Source organism: Felis catus, chromosome B4 (assembly GCF_018350175.1).
Source record: "Felis catus isolate Fca126 chromosome B4, F.catus_Fca126_mat1.0, whole genome shotgun sequence".
NCBI lineage: Eukaryota > Metazoa > Chordata > Mammalia > Carnivora > Felidae > Felis > Felis catus.
In genome coordinates, this window is record NC_058374.1 from 6,355,296 (window position 1) to 6,376,462 (window position 21,167).

At 45.5% G+C, this 21,167-nt stretch overlaps 1 protein-coding gene and 1 non-coding gene across 3 annotated transcripts in view; one reads left to right on the top strand and one right to left on the bottom strand.

Annotated features, from left to right (window-relative positions):
• The window catches only part of PRKCQ (protein kinase C theta), a 186,125-nt gene that overhangs the window by 137,111 nt on the left and 27,847 nt on the right, over positions 1-21,167 (bottom strand). The window lies entirely within an intron of this gene.
• Positions 2,949-3,055, top strand: LOC111561501. Its single transcript, XR_002744154.1, has one exon. It is a non-coding gene; the product is annotated as a U6 spliceosomal RNA (small nuclear RNA).

A 21,167-nucleotide genomic window follows, 5' to 3' on the forward strand; every position in this document is an offset into this window, starting at 1 on the left:
TTACCTGTTGCCCTGCCCAGTCCCGACACCTGTCTCTCCCAGTCAGATCTCCACGCTGCAGCCCGAAGGAGCTTAGTTAGGACCATGCGGAGCTATTGCCATTTGTCCAACGTGTCAAGCTGTTGCACGGCTCTGGGCTTGTAGCAATACCGTTCCCTCTCCCTGGAATGCTTTCCTATTTCGTTCCATCCTCCCTCTGCACCCCATCCCTACTTCCTTCATCTTTCAAGTTCCTGCTCGGTCCCTACCTCCTCTTTGAAGCCTTTCTTCCCTCCGCCTCCATCATCCTCCCTCCTCCCTCTGGAACTTCTTGGTGGAATCCATTCAGTCCTCCAGGCTCCCCGCCCCCCCAGCTCCTAGGGCATGGCTTTCAGACAGCGCCTGCCATATTTATTTGCCGTGGCTCTGTCATTTCCCATTTCCCAGTGGGGTAGATGCTGTCGCTCCCATGCTCTTTCTCTTGAGCCTCCAAATTTGGGGGGCACAGCAGAGCCCCACCAGGATTTCTCCTGCTTCATCTTTGAGGTACCATGTTTGTCACTCAAACCATAGAAGTCCTTCTGGTTTCATCTAGCAAGACCCCTCCAGAGTCAGTGCATGTGGGTGCCTTACTACGAGACCCAAGTTGTGATAAAGGGTTTTCTCTATTGCCACATTCCTTTGGACATTCCAGTCAGCTTCGTGGGACTGGGAAGGAGATCTGGTGCTCACATTGCCAGATCTCCCTTTAACACTTTATTAGATATATTGGGTCACACTGGTCTTCCCAAATAAGCAGACTGCGGGCTCTGAGAGCAGGGACCAAGTCTTAGTCATTCACGCACCTCCAGGGCTGATCCCTCTGTCTGATAAGTAGTAGATGCTCAATGCATTTTTGCTAAGGAACTTGATTTTCAAAAGCAATGCTTTATATAATCTCTTAATCTTCATGCTTATATGTATATATTTTAACCTGCAAGGGTATGGTGTGGTCCAATCAAGCAGCAGGCAGTAGTAGAGGAAGTCGATACAAGAGAAATATCCCAGGCATTGTTACAAAGACCCGACGCCATTATGGACTCAACTGCAGGAGTTATTTAGTGTCCCTAAGCCTGTCTTCTCATTTGGAAAGGGGTAATAATACCATCACTCATTTCAAAGGGCTACACGGACGGAATGGGCAAATGCACGGAGGTGCTTATGACGGGGCTGGCGCAGAGTAAACTCAAAAATGTTAGCTGTTATGATTATTATTGCAACTCTGATATATTTTCCAAGGGACTCTACTGACTTTATTAGTTTGTACCAAAAATGGGCAGGAAGAAAAGTAGAGACCGTCTGTTAGAAGCACATCTTGGCTGAATTATATGGCCTCCCTCTGCACTCTGCCACCGAACTCCCATAAAAACCCACATGTATCTCTCCTAGAGCACTTATTACCCTGTGATAGAGTCATCCCGATGCGAGCACTTATCATGATGGACAGTCAGGATGCCTATCCAATCTTCTGTGCTTTTGCTATCTCAGCTGCGAAATCTCATAATATGTACTTTAAATTTGCAGAGAATCTTTACTCTTATGACTCAATGTTTTCCCCTTTAAGCATGATCTCATCTGTCTTTAGCAGGTAGCTTCGAAGCCAGCAGATGGACAATATCATTGCTCAGCGGCATGGTTAAGGTCATAGACCTCAAGTGCTGAACTGAGAATTCCGGACTCCCTGGGTGCTGACTCACCTACTTACCCACACTGACTCACCTACCACAACTCAAACCTGCCAAATGCTTTCACAGTGATGTTAAGGATTGCCACCACATAACAAAAGCCGAGGAGGAGAAGTTCCACAGAAATAGAAAGCAACAGAAGTTCTATATACTCTCATCAGCAAAAAAAAAAAACAACAACAACAACAACACACAAAACCAAAAAATAAGACTTCTCTTTCTTTGCAGCATGTGAAATAGGAATGAGAGGAATGAGCATACATATCTTTATGTAAATGTTTTTAATGTTTTTAATTTTTGGTGGGGTGGGGAGAGAGACAGAGCTCGAGCAGGGGAGGGGCAGAGAGAGAGAGGGAGGCACAGAATGCGAAGCAGGCTCCAGGCTCCCAGCTGTTAGCACAGAGTCTGACGTGGGGCTCGAACCCATGAACTGTGAGATCGTGACCTGAGCCGAAGTCAGATGTTCAACTGACCAAGCCAGTCAGGCACCCCTACACTTCTTTATTTAAAAACAAAAGCGTGGACAGCATCTGTATTGTTATAACCTAGCAGGAGGTATCTCGGTGACAGAGGGAGAGTCTCACAGAAACAGCAAAACCTCAAACATGTAGAAGAGAGAACACAACCGAATCTGTAGTCAACCCAGGAATAGGACAAAAAGCACTCAATAGTTTCCAAGTGGGTCACCTAAGCCCAAGTTTGGGGAATTAAACACCAGGCAGATGTCGGCAAATGAAGTGACATCTGTAGCTTTTACATCTCTTTACAGATAGAAAGGTTTCTCGGGTAAAAGTCATGCTGTGGAAAATAACCTACAAATTAAGAATTACTTGCCTGGAAATGGGCAGAGAAGAAAGGTGGTAATAAGAGAACCATCAAATGAAAAGCATTTTACCCTGGTACTAAGACTTCTACAAAGTAGTACAATATAATAAAAAGAGTCAGATTACATATTAGCCTCGTGGGGCATCTGAGTGGTTTAGTCGATTGAGCGTCTGACTTCAACTCAGGTCATGATCTCATGGTTTGTGAGGTCAAGCTCCCCATCTGGCTCACTGCTGTCAGCTCAGAGCTCGCTTCGAATCCCCTGTCCCCTCTCTCTCTGCCGCTCCCCTGCTCACACACACACACTCTCTCTCAAAAAATGCATAAACATTCTTTAAAAAAAAGGAAGAAAAAATAAATATTAGCCTCTTGGCCACACATGTGGTCTCAAAAGTGAATTAGAATAAGAAGCATGACCTGGTGCTCGCTTCGGCAGCACATATACTAAAATTGGAACGATACAGAGAAGATTAACATGGCCCCTGTGCAAGGATGACACGCAAATTCGTGAAGTGTTCCATATTTTTGGGGACCAAGAAAAAAAAAAGAAGCATGACCTGAAGATAATATTTTAAAATAATCCCTAGAGCATGAGCTGCAAAGACCAAAGAATGTAAGCCTAACATTCCACCATCTGTTAGAAAGGGTCAGGAAGGGGATTTGTTAAGAGAGCAACAGAGCTGGTACCGCCCGCCAACCTAAAAACATTAACAAGACACCCCCTCCTTCAAGTGCTAGCGACTGAACTGTGTCCCCCACAAATTCACATGTTGAGACCCTAATTAATTTACCTAAGGTTAAATGAGATTGTGAGGGCAGGACCCTAATCCGATAGGATAGTGTCCTTGTAAGAAGAAGAAGAGACACCAGAGATTTCTTTCTCTTCATGGTGTAAAAACACAGTGGGAAGGTGAAGAGAGCTCTCATCAGACACCAACTTTGAGGACACCGCGATCTTGGATGTCCAGCCGCCAGAAACATGACAGCTCCCCCCCATCTGTGGTATTCTATTGTGACATCCCCAGCAGAATATAACTAATATAACCCAAAATAATGTAGAAACAAAACAAAGATTGAAATACAGAAAATGAGCCATCTGGGATGTCATTGTGCATATTCTGACACTGATTTGATTTTTTAAAATTTTCTTAGTATTTAAAATTTTTTTATGTTTATTTAGTTTTGAGAGTGAGTGAGAGAGAGCGAGCGAGCATGAATGGGGGAGAAGCAGGGAGATAGAGGGAGACACAGAATTCAAAGGAGGCTCCAGGCTCTGAGCTGTCAGCAGAGAGCCCGACGCGGGACTTGAACCCATGAACCATGAGATCATGACCTGAGCTGAAGTCAGATGCTTAACTGACTGAGCCACCCAGGTGCCCCCTGACACTAATTTTAATGTGTGACATGAACATTGTCCACTAAAGCTTAGCTCTGATCAAATTATACCGATACTCAAGAAAACTGTCCCAGTCCCTGCTGAATTAAATCATGGCTTCTTAACCCATTATTTCAGAGCCTCTACATGTTGGCTCCCACTGCCCCCCTGCCACCACCTCCCAGTCCCCACAGCATGCCTCTTAGTCGTATCCTGACTTCTCTGTTTGCTGGGTACATCGCAACCATCCATCTTGGTGGCTATGTAAACTGGTCCCTCTGTTTGGAATGCTGTGTCTTCTCCCCCCCTTAAAAAACTGCCATCCCCTAATCCTTCTCATTTTTTTGAGGACCTCACTTACACACTGCTTCATTCAGAAACCCTTCCCTGCTCCCCACAGAAAGAGGAGTGGTTTATCCGATGGGTAAGTTTTAGACAAGTAAATGGCACCTGCCCAGCCCAGCCTCTTCTCTCCCTTGGGGGGAATCTGTGGACTTTCATAGAACATGTTTCTCCACTCTTCTCTGCCATAAGCAGGGTGGGACCCATCTGCCTCAGTCCTGGGAGACTGGCCATTGTCCAGCGTGGCCTCTGACACCATGAACAAAGACCAACCTATCGCTTGAATATTTTAGCCCATATCCACCAAATCCAGCCTCAGGTTGACTTTTTTTTTTTTTTTTTTTTTTTTTTTTTTTTGCATTTCCCTGACTTCTGATCGCTCTCTCCATTTGTTCCAAACACAGCACAGCCTAGTGGAGGTATTTATTGGCTCCCCCTACAATTCACATGTATGTGAAGAGTCCATAGTGTATATATGATAGCTCATATTATTCAGTTTTCTCAACAAGTCTACCAGGTGGGTATAATCAACTCCATTCTACGGCCAAGAAACTGAGGCTTCAGTGGGTGAGTAGCTTGCTGAAGGTCACAGAGCTAGCACATAGCAGAGTCTGGATTTCAGCCTTGGTTGCTAAGCACCTCCACCCAAACTAGCACATTATTTCTTGTTAGAAAATGCCTTTTAAGGTTAGGTCAGGAAGGAAGTGAGAGCATGGAGATTTCCCCATAGAATGGTCTCCATCTGTTCTCCCAGCCTCTAATTAGGAAGGACGATTACAACCACCCACATGGGCTCTCTCAGCAGGCCTCCATGCTGCCCTACTTGCTTAATTATCTTAGGTACCAATCGGACGCTTCTCCTTGTCAGTACCTGTGGTTGAAGGATCTTTCTACCCCATAGCTGTGAAAAAAAAAAAAACAGGTAATATAATTGGAGTTGAAGTTCCTTGGAACAATGTAAACTCACATCCAGAAATGAGGTCAACGCTGCAGATCTGAGTAACTTCCCCAGGATGTCACCAGTGTGTGCTCTCCCATCTCCTTGAATCTCCCTTCATTCACACTGTCAGAGATGGCAGATTGGGATGAGTGAGGAATTCCAGGGCCGGGGTCTAGAACAAAGCTAGCTGACTGCTTCACGTAACGTTGGGAGGGACTTGGTCTCCTTGGCAGGATTTTCTAGCCACAGTTAGGCAATCACTTACTGAGTCTAAAGACGCTGCCTCATATAGGAGGCACACTGAATTTGTGGCTCTGTCTCTGTGTCAAGATTTACTCTTAAAAGACAGTCTTCAGCACACACACACCCCCCCACACACGCACACACTCACACACACACACACACGCAAAGTAACTATATTAAGTGACGGGTATGTTAATTAGCTTGACAGTGGTCATATTTCACAATGTACAGGTACCTCAAATCACCAAGTTGTATACCTCAAATATATCCGATTTTAGATGGTCAGTTACCTCTCAATCAAGTTGGGGGGGAGCGCGGAGACAATCGTTTCTGTGACTGTCCCTTCTTGGCAACCCACTAGCTCTAAAGAGACACGGGATACTTTGTAATCTTCCTAAGGCACTAGAGTAAGAGGGCTTCCTGCCAGGTAGGTGCTCAGTGAGGAAAAGTACACCACCTCAACTCGGGGTACCAAATCGGAGCCAGGGCCCAGGGCACTCGGGTCAATGGGCACCTTGACTGAGAAGGTGAGTGTGAAATTCTTGGACACACAGTCCGTCTTCCTCTGGCCTTTATGTGCCAGTGGACACAGAGGATGGAGACACACGGATGGGCAAATGACACTGCCATGGCATGAAAGCCAGCTTTTCCAACTGCACCGTCTTCAACAAATGACCGAACCTCTTTGTGTCTCTGTTTCCGTATCTGTAACATGGGGAAAATAATAGATGTACTTCATAGAGTTGTTACGGGGATTACATGAGTGGATTTATGGGAAATGCTTGCGATAGTGTTTGGTGGAATCACATGGGACGTTCCCAAGGGATCCTGAGAAAGTCTCCCTGATGAAAATTAGCTGCCAGCGACGGTGACTTGTTCAACGGACTATGTCCTACACCTAAACTACTGGCTAAGTAACGAAGCGACGTACACCATTTTATGTTTACCATTACTCAGTAAGCGTTTGCTAAACCTGCCTGCTCTGTACAAAGCATTGTTCTGGATCCAAGAAGGAGGTTTTGAGAGCCGGGGCTCCACCTGCTTGCCCTTCTATCCTGTTAATAAAGTGATGTGGCCAGTTAACATGGGCTTTGCGTTAGAGACTCAGAAGACAAGAAATGGCAACATAGGCTCCCACTCCTGGGAGCACCAGTAGCAAAACACCCCTGCCCTCCCAGGGCTGCTCTGATACCACACCCCACTTCCTCCTCGGGGTGTGTGACACTTTTCAAAGAAAATACAGTATCTGGTAGTATGACCACAGCAAGCGGAAATGGCAACGTGCAGTCCACAGACGAACTAAGAGTTCTGCACAGAATAAACATACAGGGAACCCTCCAACAACAGGCAATGCGGCTTTGCATTACTGCCCATCACATGAAGAGTTTCCCAGAGAAGGGGATGGGGTGGACCGGGGATGGGGACCACGAGAAGGAGAAGAAAGAGGCAGAGTGGGGTCAGATGATCTTGGGTGGATGTGTGCGTGTGGATCTAAGGGAGTCGCCCACATCTTGTTGCACAGAGAAGTGTCCCCAACTTAGGAATGAGTGGGTTGTCAAAGCACGTTTGTAGTTAGAGCTGAGAATTCATGGGAACAGCAAAATGATTAGGTTCCTCCACTAGCTCACTAACTGACCTATTTATCTGCTCACTCGGAGCCAAGTCAAAATTAATTTATAAAATCGACCACCATTTGTCACTGTTCGAGCTTATGAGATCCTCTACTTGGTTTTCTTCTTGACACATGTCAAATTGATTGTGGGTTTATAGCCCACATAGGGTCTATTTTTTCATTTTGTTTGACTTTTTAATTTTTTAAGTTTATTTATTTTTGAGAGAGACAGAGTAGGGGAGGGGCAGAGAGAGAGAATCCCAAGCAGACTCCACACTCTCAGCACTGAGCCCGACGTGGGGCTCGAACTCATGAATCGTGAGATCATGACCTGAGCTGAGATCAAGAGTCGGACGCTTAACCGACTCTTCCCTATTTTCCCGTTCTAAAAGCCACAGACCACTCTGACTCTCAGGGAACACTAGTTTTACTGTGTGAGTAGAGTACATTCGTAGTGTTAGCCATAACTGCAGTGGACACACACCTACCGGGCAAGATAGGAACGCACTGGCTCAGAGGTTCTCAAGGGTGGTCCTGAGGACCAGGAGCATGGGCGCCAATGAGGGAACTCTAGAAATACAAACCCTGCAGCCCCACCCAGACCCGCTTGAGTTAGAAGCTCCGTGGGCAGAGCTCAGCAAACCGAGGGTTCCACTTAGGAGGTGCACACTGAAGTCTGAGGAAGAGTGTACTCACGTAAACTCCGTAAGGCTGGGCCTGGGTCCTTTTCATCTCACTTGCCCAGGATCTGGGCACCTAGATGGTTCTACATAACTGGTTCTCAACCAGGGCAATCTGCCTCCAGGGGACATCTGGCAATGTCTGGAGACATCGTCGGTGGTCACCAATGTCGGGGAGAGGGTACGACTCACATCAGGTGAGTTGAGGCCAGAGATACCGCCAAACAACCTACAATGTGCAGGGCAGCCCCGCCCCCCCCAACAAATGCATGCACAGTGCTGGGGTTCAGGAGCCTTGGTCTAACCAAACGCACTAAATGTGGTGAAGCCAAGAGGATTTCCCTCCTCCATCTCTCACCATCTCTCATCGCTCCCCCAAGGTCAGCGATTCCAGCCCCACGGAAAGAAGGGAGTGCATAGGCGTGGGGCAACCTATCTCTCCGCTGCCTTCTGCCTTCCCATTTGGGGACCACAAGTAGCATGGTAACGGACCTATAACACGCTCGCAAGAAGTGTCTTTTGAATAAGTAAGTGGATAAATCAATTAGGAATGAATAAATCGGTGAACAAATTCGCTGATCTGTTCATTTTTCTGAGAGCTGAAAGGGCACTTAGTGATCAAATGGTCTGTCTGCTCTCATACCAGATAAGGGGATTAAGGTTCAGAGAAATTAAGGCAAGAGATCAAAGTTACTGTCTAATTAGTGGAAGGAGTGTTACCACGCCCCAGGTCCACCTAGATCCTTCTTCATTTATTTGCACAAAGTATTAGTACTGCTCACACAGAAAGACAATTTAACCCACCAGATGTGAGACCCTTTCACCCGCTCAGGTTTATTTGTGATATAGGCACTCTAGTGAATTTTGACCAGCCCCAACAACCTCATATACTCACTGAGCCAGGCACTCGGTGAGTGAATGAATCTGGCGGACTGCTCATTCCACACCCCCCAAAGGGGTCTTCTGTATCCCTCATCCACACATGAAATGTGAAGAGATTAATACCTTTGCTTCTCTGAAGAAAAAACAATGGCAAAGAGAAAAAAGAACTATTCGATTATGGGATATATCTCTTGCAAATGCCAAGCCTTGACTTCCCTTAGTGAATTTTTAGCGAGCTCTTGAGATTATTGTGTGATCAGAGCCATTGTGTGAAATGTACTTCAGCATCTTCATATGAGACAACAATCTCTGAAAAGGACAGCACTGCATTGCGTAACGGCAATTTCATTGTTCTCCAGAGGAGAACAATGGAGGGAAGGTGGAGGGAAGAAGGATCTTCATTTTAACAAGGAATCCATTACGGATTAGCGGCAAATAACTAATATGCATCGAGCATCTGACAGCTTACAAATAGCTTTGCAAAAATGAAGGTAATGAACATGTTGCTAGTCTTGATAGATACTGGAACTTGCTTTTGTTTTTCAAAACTGGCTCTTCATCACAGAGTTTGAGCAGCGCTGGTCTATGGCACTCATTTGTACCACGATACTTGCTAAATTGCAATCTACTCTAATTCTCTATTTATCTTTTTGTATAACGCCCCCCCCCCCCTCTTGAATGTAAGCTCTACGATTTCAGAAGCAATGTTTAGGTTTGGGTTTTTTTTTTTTTATAGACTTCATTTCTTAGAGCAGTTTTAAATTTATAGCAAACTTCAGCAGAAGGTACAGAGATTTCCCACACCCTTCCTGTCCCCTCCCCCAATTCTCCCCCACTATTAACACCCTCCCCCCAGATGGCATACCAATTACAATCCACAAACCCACACTGACAGCATTATCACTCAGAGTCCATAGTTTACTTTAGGGGTCATTCTTGGTGTTGGGCATTCATTGGGTTTGGTCAAAAGTATAATGATAAGGTATCCCATCATTATAGTATCACACGAAATAGTTTCACTGTCCTAACGATCCTGTGCTCAGCCTATTCATTCTTCCTTCCTCCCCAGACCTAATAGATATTAAAATGGGGGCAACTGGGTGGCTCAGTCGGTTAAGCATCTGCTTTGGGCTCAGGTCATGATCTCGCAGTTGGTGAGTTCGACCCCTGCGTCGGGCTCTGCATTGACAGTGCGGAGCCTACTTGGGATTCTCTCTCTCCCTCTCTGCCCCTCCCCTGCTCGTGCTCGCTCTCAAAATAAACAAACGTTAAAAAAAATAAAGATGTGATAATAGACATCATCTGGCACTGGCAGAATAGTTGGACAGATTGTCAGAACAAAATGGAATATCCTGAAACGAGCCAAATAGTAATGAAAATTTTGTGTGCAGTGAAGACGGCAGGTGATGTCAGCGGGGAAAGTTAGGATTGCTTAATAAATGGGGTGGTAGCCATTGGCTAAAACCTACATTAAAGCTAACATCAAAATAAAATTCAGATAGATTGATGACATTAATGTAGAAATAAAACCTCTACACAACCAGAAGTACTAGATATGTAGATTATAATTATGTAATCTTTTGTAATCAGGGAAGACTTATCAAATATCATACCTTGTCTCTGGAGACAAGGTCCATAAAGGAATACATTCCCATACCGTGTGTGTGTCAAACATTAACAAAGTATAAGAAAAACAACAAAATGGGAGGTATAATTGTAAAGTATGTGGCAAAATATTTGATAAATACGTGAAAAGCTATTAAACATCAATAAAAGGGGACACACCTAATAGTGAAATCTTATTTGCCTAATAAAACAATTGGTGAAGATCGAGAACAGGCATTTTACAGAACAAATGTTATAAAGGGCCAATAAGATGCATAAAAAGTTCAGTTTCACTAGAAATAAAAAGAAATGTAAATTAGCCAGCTTCATAATCCCCTCTCTGCCATTCCAAAATCCAAAATGCTCTGGACACAGAAAAAAAAAAATTCTGTAGTGCAAACTAATGTAGTAGCAAAACCTGATATGGGCTATTTATGGTCTATTTATTCTGCTGAACATAACTGTTAGTGTCCTCCCCCACAGCATGCAGTTTATTGGGAATATTTTGTAATATACAGTGTATAACTTTATTACTTTTAGAGAGTATAAATTCGGAAACAGATCCGGCCATAATGGCCTGGATAAGGAAACCTGTACAATCTTTATGGAAGAAAACGTGTATTAAATGACTTTAAGATAAGTATTTGAAGGTCTACATACAAGAATGCCCAGTCAGGCATCGCTTAACAATGGCCTAACTGGCCTCAACGTCCAAAAATAAGATATTGTTGAAAAAAATGATGGCAAACGACTACAGTGGAATATTTTATAACCAGTAGATCATTATTCCCTAAAATAAAGATACTTACAGGATATAGAAGAAGAAGGGATGTACTAACCATAACGTGTGGGTGTGTATATAAAAAAGGAGCTCATTTAAAGAGCTCTACAGTCACATGCATAAATCTTGGCGGGGAAGATTTAAATCAAAACGCCATCGCTGGGTGGACTGGGTTTTAGGTCATTTTAAACAGTTACTTGTGAAGAGTTTACCATTCTGATTTTTGAAAATGATCTTGCATTAGCAAAAAGGGAAAAATGCTGCACATAGTGACTCAATTTTTCCCTCCAACCCTTATGTAAAGCAGGATGGATGGTTCCCATTACAGAGAGGAGAGAGGCGGATGCCTGCGGAAGTTAGGGCTTTCTTCAGGTTTGCAGAGCTTGTAAGTGATGGGGCCTACCTCCTCTGATTTCGTATCTAGTCTCTTTCCATGGCAAGGCCTCTGTGGGCCTGGCCCCGGGTATCACCTGGCACCCATTCAGATCCCTGGCCCTGATAACATCTGGCAACTGAACAAGTCTTTCTTTCATTTAGTACCAGCTGACTGGGGGTGTCCTCTACAGGAGGTGTCTTGGGGCAGCGCTTAGACAACAAAACCATAGCTCTTGACTTCAAGACCACTCCAATTCTTCTCACAGGGATTCCTAATTTAGCAGAGAGCAGTGGCCCACAAGTCCATGAACAAGTAGCTTGTTCAGATCACACAGTATACTTTTTCCCACAGAAATGTTACCCGTGACGCTGAATCCACATGTGCACGTTTCCTGAAGCACAAAATGGTGCCATGAAACCACCTACGATGGATTTAGAACAGATTTACTAGGAACTGTGTCCCGACCTCCTATTTGGGGTTTTATGAACACACACTAAGACAGCTGGGGCAGTCCAATCAGAGACTCCTCTTTGTTTTTACTGAGCAGTGGGATCCGGCCCTTGCCCAGCTCCAGGACACTTGAGGGGCCCCCACGGCCCAAGGGTGGAGAGAAGAAGGGCCTGGGGAAGGACTCTGGGGAGAGAGGCAGGAGTGGGGGGAGACGGGCCAGGCAGGTGATGCCGAGCACGGAGAGCAGGGGTGGAGCGGGAAAAGATGACTGCAGCTGGGGGTGGGACTGGAGACGGGGCAGTGGAGAGGGAAGCAGGGAAGGTGAGCCAGGAGGAGAAGGAGGATGAGGTCAAGAAGGGGACCATGTGCTGGGGCGCCTGGGTGGCTCGGTCAGTTAAGCATCCGACTTCGGCTCAGGTCATGATCTCGCTGTTCGTGGGTTTGAGCCCTGCGTCGGGCTCTGTGCTGACAGCTCGGGGCCTGGAGCCCGCTTCGGATTCTGTGTCTCCCTCTCTCTCTGCCCCTCCCCCAACTCATATTCTGTCTCTGTTAAAAATAAACATTAAAAAAAAAAAAAGACAGGGAACATATGCCACTGGTGGTCTCCAAAAGAGGGTATCTGAAGGTCAGGGCAGCCGATGGCACAGACCTTGCAAGTAGCACAGAGACTGAGAGCTGCCCCCACATCCATCCCCTTCGATTCCCCTACCCCTGGCTAGAATACACAAGGGGTGGCGTTGAATCACTTGGCAATGCCCTTGATCGCTGGGGCCCGGATTCTCAGGTTGGGGAGAAGTCAACCATCAAGCTTAGACCGCTGTTAATTTGGAGCCTCTGTGACAGCAGCCAAGCATACAGATTAAAGAATACCTCACCTCGCAAGACTTCAGGAGGAAACAAGAATACAGCTGCAAGCCTTGGCTGAACGACAGAGAACTGTCCTGATCACAAAAGAGAATTTTATTATTATACTCTACAAAGTCCTTCTCCTCCCTCTCTGCTTCTTCCTCTTCCCCACCTTCAGGCTGACCAGCCAGTCCTCCCCGTCCCGCTCACGAGAAAAGAAAGAGGATGCGACAATGGCAACCAAACGGGGCATCTGGCATCGACGTCCTGTTCCCGTCCCAGAGCTGACGGCACAAAATGAACCGAACCATCTCCTGGGCGCAGGTATTTTCCTGAGGTTTAAACATTTGAAATTCAGATTTGCCTGGGGAGTCTTCCTCTGTCTGGGAGACAGAGCAGAAAGAAGCACATCGCATACTTAGTAGCGTCACGCTCTTGGGCTGCAAGAAACAAAAGTCTGAGCTCTGGGCCACGGCCCTTTCCTCCTTGAAACACACATGTTTACGGGCCAGAGAGGCAGGTCCTGAGGTACGTGGGGTGCAGGAGCCTGGGTCAGCGGGTGCAGAGAAGGGAGGGGCTAAGTATTCTGGGCCCTTCACCAGGGACATTCGTGAACAGCTCTCGGCAGTGGGGGATTCTGTTTCCCTTTTGTTTGTTTTTAAAACCACCATTTCGTTTTGTTCTAAAAAGAATGGAAAAGTGGTAAGCTGTTGCATTAATCTCTGCTTCAGTCCACCCCTTAAGGAAATGAATGGGAAAGGGAAAACAGAACCTGCCATTTACTCAAAACGAGTTCGCAGACGTTTCCTCCATTTGAATGCTGACGTCTCGTGACACACAGTCCAGTTGGTATTCTCATCCCTGTGTCACACAGAGGGAAACAGGCTCAGAGAGGTGAGGACATTTGTCCACGGTCGCACAGCTGATCGTGGTGGAGCGCTTTTAGGACAGCACACACGGTCGTTCGATCTCCTGTAAGCTCAGCGCTGCCCTGGAGGTAATTATTTCTAACTCCATCTGACTGCGTTACATTGACATCTTTGTCAGACCTCTGGGTTCCCCCTGAGTCCTCCGTGGCTGATCTTTGCTGCTGCAGACACAGGGGTGATTACAAGGTATTATTCATCTAATGCTTCTCTCGGGCCATCAGGAGGCACCTTGGCCTGAGTGGATCCTAGTAATGAAGCCACACTTCCTGTCTTTGCAACATCGGTCAGGGAAGCAGATCGGGACTGCCCTTAACTGGGTGCGCTACCCTGGTGCCACTCGCCCCACGCGCTTTCCTGTGGGGCTTCCGCAGTCCTGTGCTTCCTCCCTGCCGATGGCATGGCATAAAAGTTGCACCAACAGAACATCTGGTCTTCGTGCAAATAGGAAGGCAGAGAGGAAGGAGGGAGGTTGGCTCCCCGGCACGCCCTCTCCCCAGGAGGACTGTACACGTCACCTCGAAGAGCAGTGAGAACGGGACCGTGGCTCCGGCCAGTGTCCCCCGCCATCTGCCTTCAGTTCCCGGCCGAAATGCCCCTCATCTGGCTGAGCTGCTTAGACTGTGAAGCAAGAGCAACTTCTCTAGGGAGGACGTCTACTGTGCCTATTCTGGTGTCCACCTCTGGGGCCCAGGGACAGCTGGCTTCGGGGGCAGCCAGGACATCGGTCTGCAAGTCCTGCCCAACCTGTCTACACCACTTGTGGTTCTTTCCTTGCTGGGCCTGCAGTAAGCTAGGACAGCGAGCTAGATTCTGATTAAGATGGCATTCTGACAGAAATGACCTCGCCACAGAGAGACCAGAAGCATCTTATAGAAGCTGTTTCTTTGGGAAATGTTAAATCCTCGGTTTCAAAACTACCGTTGGCATGACTGGGTTCGAAGGGCATGGGGAATGGTCCTCTACAGCCAGGACTCCTCCCCAGGGGCTGCTTCTGTGTCAGAGAACCCAGGCAGCACTAAAACTGAGAATTTCCTTGCTTGGCTGTGATGCCACATCACTGACACCGAGGTGACACACGTCTGACCGAGCAGTTTCCTCACCGCTGCTCGCTGCTCGGAGGGAAGTCTGAGCTGGAGTCAGACCCAACCTCCTACTTCCGATTCTAGGCTGCCTGTCACCTTGTAACTGAACGGTTTCCAAACACCTCGTAAAGGAAGTGCTTTTAATTTACTTTTAATAATCGAAAGTGACATGGCGGGGCATCAAGTTATAGTTCTTCGCACGAGGGGAGAAATATTGCTGCATTTGATAATTAGAGCCTCCGGTTTTCCCTTCTGTTGATCCTAATAGTTTGTTTTCCCAGGATTCCAGGACTTGTCAGTGAATGACAGTAACACGTTAGAGCTTGGAGGACTTTGTCTAAAGTTATATACCCTGACCTTGGGGACACTCGCTCAAGTTCAGCACTCTGAATCACAAATTGCTTCAAAGTTCTTTCCAGAGAAGACTGTGAACGCTCAAATACGCATTTATTTAATTTTGTTTTTTTAAATATATGAAATTTATTGTCAAATTGGTTTCCATACAACACCCAGTGCTCATCCCAACAGGTGCCCTCCTCAATACCTATCACCCACCCTCCCCTCCCTCCCACCCCCCATCAACCCTCAGTTTGTTCTCAGTTTTGAAGAGTCTCTTATGCTTTGGATCTCTCCCACTCTGACCTTTTTTTTTCCTTCCCCTCCCCCATGGGTTCCTGTTAAGTTTCTCAGGATCCACATAAGAGTGAAAACATATGGTATCTGTCTTTCTCTGTATGGCTTATTTCACTTAGCATCACACTCTCCAGTTCCATCCACGTTGCTACAAAGGGCCAGATTTCATTCTTTCTCATTGCCACGTAGTATTCCATTGTGTATATAAACCACAATTTCTTTACCCATTCATCAGTTGATGGACATTTAGGCTTTTTCCACAATTTGGCTATTGTTGAGAGTGCTGCTATAAATATTGGGGTACAAGTGCCCCTATGCATCAGTACTCCTGTATCCCTTGGGTAAATTCCTAGCAGTGCTACTGCTGGGTCATAGGGTAGGTCTATTTTTAATTTTTTGAGGAACCTCCACACTGTTTTCCAGAGCGGCTGCACCAATTTGCATTCCCACCAATAGTGCAAGAGGGTTCCCGTTTCTCCACATCCTCGCCAGCATCTATAGTCTCCTGATTTGTTCATTTTGGCCACTCTGACTGGCGTGAGGTGATATCTGAGTGTGGTTTTGATTTGTATTTCCCTGATGAGGAGTGACGTTGAGCATCTTTTCATGTGCCTGTTGGCCATCTGGATGTCTTCTTTAGAGAAGTGTCTATTCATGTTTTCTGCCCATTTCTTCACTGGATCATTTGTTTTTCGGGTGTGGAGTTTGGTGAGCTCTTTATAGATTTTGGATACTAGCCCTTTGTCCGATTCAAATAGGCAGTTAGCTATCACAGTCCTTTAAATATATCACAGTCCTTTATATATATACATATATATGCATATGTATATGTATATGTATATGTATGTGTATGTGTATGTATACATATATGTATATGGGGCTCCTGAGTGGCTTAGTCAGTTAAGTGTCCGACTTCAGTGCAGGTCATGATCTTGCGGTTCATGGGTTCGAGCCCCGCATTCAGCTCCGTGCTGACAGCTCAGAGCCTGGAGTCTGCTTCACATTCTGTGTCTCCTTCTCTCTCTGTCCCTCTCCCATTCACACTCTGTCTCTATCTCTCAAATACAAATAAACATCAAAAAATTATAAAATATATTATATATATATATATAAATAAAATGGACAGATTATATGTACAATGTAGTTTAAATTTGGTTAGAGATTCTTTCCTATACTGAAATTTACCCCCAAGATAGCACTTCCTCCCCAGTCCTGGAATTGTCACTCCTTGGCACGAGCTGCGACATTTCTGTACATTCAGAAGTAGGATTATAAGACATTCTGGCTAAACCTCTCACTGAAATCAAAATGCTCCCTTGCTGGCTTAGTACTTCACTAGTCTGGGAACCCTATGAAAATGGAAATTAGGTGAGTTTGGCATGAAGTTTAGTAAGTCTGGGCTGAGTTCTGCTGATTATCACTTTTATTTTTTTTTTAACAACTAAACAGAAAACTTTCTGCTCTATTAAAAGCCTATTTCTCAGGGCGCCTATGTGGCTCAGTTGGTTAAGCATCCGACTTCAGCACAGGTCATGATCTCACGGTCCGTGAGTTCGAGCCCTGCGTCGGGCTCTGTGCTGATGGCTCAGAGCCTGGAACCTGCTTCGGATTCTGTATCTCCTTCTCTCTCTGCCCCTCCCCCACTCATGCTCTGTCTCTATCAAAAAATGAATAAACGTTAAAAAAAAATTTTTTTTAAAGCCTATTTCTCCCTTTTAGGTGGAGATCAGAAACCTCCTGGTTCGCACTCTCTTTTCAATTATCCTGCTTATGGTGATGCTACATATTAAAGTCACCCCCAAGCCTCTATTTCCCGTATGAAGTAATATCCATTCTTTATTCTTTTCTCCAAAAAGTATTCACATTCAAATTTCAAATGATTTTTTTCCCTTACTCACTGGAGTGTATCTGATATGTTCATACGGATGCGAACTTATAAATATGCCGAGCCCAAGGGCATTTCTGCGATACGAAGTTCAAGGTCTAGGAAAGCAACCCCATTTTGACAGTCACCGTGTTCCTTGATCCTCTGCCAGAGGCAGGGGCCTGCGCAACACAAAGGGGCCGAGTTTCTAACTGGGACCGGTGCTTGTGTTTGCACCAAGAATGAGAGGCCAAGACAAAGCTCAGTGAAGAGCTGGCAAACCTGGGAAAATCGCTCCATCTCTGGGGGTCTCAGCTTCTTTGCCGATAAGACGGGGGAGTAGAGATCAAGCTCTCCAGTCTATTTGAGCCCCAGCACCCTCCGGTGCAGAATCGTTTCCAAGTTTGCTGGCTATGCTCACATTCTGCTATTCTAATGTATCTAATAGACAGAAACCTGCCATCCTGGAGAGACATCCTGCATTCAGGTGTTACAGGAATAACATATAAATGATCTGTTCCATAATATTCACACAATAAATAGTCACTGAGCATGCATTATAGGTCTTTCCTCCTTGAACCACTTGCATTTTACTGGAAGCCACAAAACCTGAAGACGACAGCACTGATAGAAACGACAGAGATGTGAGTAACTAGCATCTGTAATTTTAGACCTAAGCAGCTCTGGTTCTAAGCCTGGAGCAGAACTTGAGCAGAATTCAGCAGCTCGATTGTCAGGTGAGCTATGCCACCCAGTTTGCAATGTTAGATTGCGGCCCACGGGGGCATATAGGAAGTCGGAAGACCAGCTCCGCGTTGCCTTGGATTTCCTAGGCCACTGGTCTGCATTTCAAATTCCTTATTTAAAAAGAATGGTGGTAATAAAGGTTACCTACATCGTAATTTCCTTAGGTATTCCTAAGAACACACCGGACACACATACAATCCGTAAGGCATAAGGTATTTCAAAGTCAAGTTCACATCCTTTCCTTGTTTCTGCCAAATAAACTTCTAAAAAGGGTTCTTTTCTGCTTGGGTTCAGAAGGTCCAAGAACTAGAAGGAATCCCCAGCGCCAAGCTGTCCTTTCCCTACATCAGAGGTCTTTCCGCAGGGCTCTAAGAAAAGTCCGGGAGTGGGAAGTAAAGCCTTCTTCCTTCCTGGGACGGCACAGCTCTTTAACCGCCTGGCAGGGAGGCAGTCAGTCCTTTGAAGCCGGTCCCTTATTTCCACGGGCTCCGTAATTGATGCGCTGTGTTTACTTTTAAAAAGAAAAGAAGAAAAAGCCACCCAGGTGGAGCCCAGGCATCTGCAAATGCTGTCAGCATGGCGCACGCTTCCTGACATTTTCTGCTGAGGCCACTCTGGTTTCTTTGCGTCTCCAAAGGAAGGAGAAAACAGAGTGGGGTTGGGTGGCATTGGGAAAAAGGAGGGGGGGAAGAAGTAAGAACTAGGTCTGTCATGACTAAACTCACTAAGTTCATTCTCAGAATTAGAGTTCATACATCATTTTCAAGCCAACAGCAACTTCTGTCACCCTTATCTATTAGAGAGAAACCAACCGCTATTTTGTGGTTACATAAGAAAGGCAAACACACACCTCCAGACACTTCTGTCATTGAGGATGACAAACTCACACCAGCGAAGGACATTTTCCGACAAGGCTGCTCTGTGCCCAGTGGAGCTGCTCTTCAGGGAAATCCATGCTGGTGCTGGAATGAACACTAGCGGGGGGGGGGGGGGGGAACCTGGGCACTGGCCATGCTGTTTCTACCCAAACCCTTCTTGGCATTCATTCTTCAAGCGCATCCTTCCTGGTTGAGATGAGAGTGATCTTGTCTGACTGATGCTGTGGGTAGGCAGCTGTCAGGACTGGGAACCAGCATGTGAACCCTCCTCATTAGGGTTAGAAGAAGTCATCTCTAGACCCATATTGTTGAGAGGGTTACACTTTTTTTTTTCAGATGGTGTACACGTAGCTACAAAGCAGGTTACCATCTTTCCCTCGGGTAAGTAAAACCTATTGTATCACCTAGCCTTACGGCGATAAACAGAATCTCGTTAATTCAGTCTACACCTCACCCCTGATGAATTTGGAACGTGTGTCAAATTTCACAAGGAAGTGATAGATTGAAAGTTAACCTCTGGAAAACATATTTTGGTAAATGTTTGCTAAGCACTAAGACCTTCCTGAGTCTTACGTGGATATGTGTAAGTGCGTAACTGACAGATATTTCCAATGGAAATGCAAGTCAGAAACGATATGGTTGGCTACCATTGCCTGAGCACGTACTATGTGCTGGACTGCTCTATACCCATCTCAAAGAATGCCCAAAAGAGCTCCACAAGGTGGAAATCATCATCCCTACTTCACAGATGAAGAAACCGTGCATCGAGGTTAAACATCTCACACAAGGATCGACAGTGAAAAGAAAATGAGCCAGGAGTTAGCATGTGGGGCCCTTTCCACCACACCAGGCAGCCGGTTTCTATCTTTAAAGGTGCCTGCTCCTGTCAACCTGTGTCTAAGTATTTAAATTACTTTACATACCCCCAAACTGATTAACTAGAATTGAAACAGTTCAACTATTTATTCTGAAATTTCGTTAATTCACGCTTAGTTTTCTTGCAGTGTGTCTGTAACGAAGGAGCCATCATATCTCTATATTCAGGGGGAAAGGGAAGACGGCAAACGTATGAGTGCACATTAATTTTTATTTTATTGTTATGGGCAGGACGGATCTAAGGATCTGAGCCCCTTCTGTACCCCCACCTGCGCTGCTCATGACCAACAGTCAGGCACAGCTGTATCTTCTCCAGAGCAATTTCTGCCTAATTGCTAAGATACCCTGTCCTTCAGCCATGTGTGACCCTTAAGGGATGGGATCCTGGGAAGGAAAGGCAAGATAGGAAATTTGTACAATATTACGTTTTGTCTTTTCTTTATTTTTAGACAGACCTTCGACTCTGTAAGACCTACACGTCTCTAGTTTTAGAGACTACAAGTTTTAGAGACCTACAAGTCTCTAGTTTTAGAGACTTCATTTTATTACACTTCACTTTACTATGCTTTGCAGATAACTGCATTTTTTTTTAACAAATTAAAGGTTTGTAGCACTCCTGCCTCAAACAGGTGTGTTGGCACCATTTTCCAAAAGCATTTGCTCACTTCGTGTCTCTGTGTCACATCTTGGTAATTCTTGCAATATTTCAGACTTTGTCATTGTTATAATATTCATTATGGCGATATGTGATCAGTGATCTTTGGTGTTACCATTGTAATTGTTTAGGGACACCATAAACTACACCCATATATGATGGTGAACTTAACTGATAAATGTTGTATGTGTTCTGACTGCTCCATCAGTTGGCTGTTCCCCCATCTCTCTCCTTCTCCTTGGGTTTCCCTGTTTCCTGAGACACAATATTGAAATCAGGCCAGTGAATAACCTTATGGTCGCCTCTAAGTGTTCAAGTGAAAGGGAGGGTCACACGTGTCTCTCTTTAAATCAAAAGCTAGATATGATTAAACTGAGTTAGGACTATTGTGCCATACAGTTAGCCAAGTTGTAAATGCCAAGGAAAAGTTCTTTAAGGAATTAAATATGCTACTCTAGTGAACACTAGAAAAGCAAAACAGCCTTCGTGTTGATATGGAGAAAGTTTGAGTGGTCTGGATAGAAGATCAAACCAGCCACATCACTCCCTTAAGCCAAAGCCTCACCCAGAGCAAGGTCCTAACTCTCCTCAATTTTATGAAGGCTGAAAAACGGAAGGAAGCTTCAGCAGAAAAATGTGAAGCTAGCAAAGGTTGGATCATGAAGTTCAAGGAAAGAAGCCACCTCCATGACATACACGTGCAAGGTGAAGCAGCAGGTTCTCCAGAAGATCTAAGATAATTAATGAAGGTGGCCACACTAAACAACAGATTGTCAACATAAATGAACCAGCCTTGTGTTGGAAGAAGACACCGAATAGGACTTTCATAGCTAGAGAGGAAAA